The sequence below is a fragment of the Palaemon carinicauda genome, chromosome 18 (genome assembly GCF_036898095.1).
Source record: "Palaemon carinicauda isolate YSFRI2023 chromosome 18, ASM3689809v2, whole genome shotgun sequence".
Lineage (NCBI taxonomy): Eukaryota > Metazoa > Arthropoda > Malacostraca > Decapoda > Palaemonidae > Palaemon > Palaemon carinicauda.
The window spans coordinates 111452529-111454714 of NC_090742.1; positions in this window are offsets into that span (position 1 = coordinate 111452529).

A 2186-nucleotide genomic window follows, 5' to 3' on the forward strand; every position below is an offset into this window, starting at 1 on the left:
TCAGTTTAGTCATTTTTAAACAAATTATTATTATTATTAGAGAGAGAGAGAGAGAGAGAGAGAGAGAGAGAGAGAGAGAGAGAGAGAGAGAGAGAGAGAGAGAGAGAGAGAGAGAGATATTATTATTTATTATTTCCATGGCACCTATCATCGTTTTTATCTAACTATAACCACCAACACGTTCATCAACTAAATAATAAGCGAATCAAAATTGCTTTCACATTGGAGACATCAAAATGGGGAAAATGAAAAATCCTGCTGACCGTAAACGAAGCGTTGTGGTATTTGGGGCTGGGGTCGAAGATAATGCAACTCTGACATAGCTGTTTGCATTGAACAAGGCCGGTTTGGTTTTCTGGTTGCAAGAGTCTGTTGTCCAACCCAGATTGCACTCGCAAACAGGCTCACCAAATTCATTAGTCACACAGCTGTAACGGGAAAAGATCATTTTTATATATATTTATTCATCATGAATACGTATTCATTTTACATTGCATGGTTATTCATTATACAAGATGGACCTTATATTGTAAATAAATACGATTCTAGTTCATTATTTTTTTCAATTTTATTTGATCATTATTCCTTATAAAATAAGAACATTTTTATAAAGGAAATCAGTTTCATGAGTATACTTTACTCATAAACAAACTGGCTATAATATTTCCATCGTTTAGATAAAAAGATTCATCTGATGATCAAGTTTTCTTTCACCATCACGCTCTGGAATTTTCGCATTCAACCAGAAATATAAAATGTCAAAGAACTATTTTGAAAATACATTTTAGATCTAACAGACATCTAACTCCTTAGGGTAATATGATAACAAATTGGAAAAAAATATATACATTAAAAAAAATAATTTACTAGTCTGATATAAAAAGTTCGTTTTATTATATTTGCTACTATGTTTAAGCGATTATTGCATCAGAAGTATTGGTCAAGTGGATAATTATCAAAACAAAGCATAATAAATGTATTATTTACATGAAAAAAGTGCATATGAATCTCAGATAATATATCAATTCACACCTCAAAGCGACTGATTTTTTCTAAATAAAATATGAATATAATCTGCCTGGTTCCATTTCAAAAATAGGAAATGTTTACGGGTTGTGGTGGCCTATTTGATAACGTTCCTTGCTTTTGATCGCCAGACTGCGGTTCGAGTCCCGCTCAAACTTGTTAGTTCCTTAAGTGACTGCAACCTCACCATCCTTGTAAGCTAAGGTTAAGAGGTTTTAGGGAGCCTATAGGAGGTCTACCTGCTGAGTCATCAGCAGCCATCTCCTGGCCTTCCCTGGTCCTAGCTTGAATGGAGAGGGGGTGGGGCGCTGGTCATATTTGTATATGGTCAGGGCATGTCCTGCTTGCTAGGGCAATGTTGCTGTCCCTTGCCATTCATGCGGGGCCTTTAAACCTTTAAATGTTCGTAATCAGAAAATTCAGAGTTAGAATAATGTTCATTACTAATTGCACTTGCCTGGCATTAAGAGTTTCTCTTGACACTGATCACCCTTAGGGCAGCCATGCTGACTATCCTCGCCGAGAACCCCGTCTCCTAAGTCTCGAAGCTTTGTTAGAAAAAATTTAAAAAATTTAATTTGCATATTATTCAAGAAATATTGGATGCTAGGATGATTGATTTTATTGCTTGTGTTGAATATATAAAAGAATAATACCCATCACTGGAGTCTGAAACATTTAAAGACGGAGTTAGCTGTAATGAAAATCAGTAAACTAAAATCGTTATGAAATAGAAGTATTTTTGCTTGAGTATCTCATACTGCCGGAATGAATCAAACTCCGTTTAGCATGTATTATAGTTATATAAATTTAATAAGAATTTAGGTTATATTTCAAGGCAACTGTTAGAAACAAAAAGAAAATACGAGAGAAATTTCACGAAATACTGAATATGAGAACGAAATACTGTATTTATATCTTACCTCGCCGTTAACACGTAGATTTCTCAAGCATCAAGCGAAGGATATTCTCGTGATAGGATGAGGCCAGCTGTTGTCTTGGTAGTGGGGGAAGGGTGCATTAAGGCCCCCACATGCAGGGGGGCCCCGACATCGAGAACTTCCGATCCAGAAGGAAGAGAAACCTTGACTCACAGAACTCGTCTTTTCGAACTGACATAAGTCGCTTACAAGTTCGGCTTTCTGTTCGGTAAAAGATAG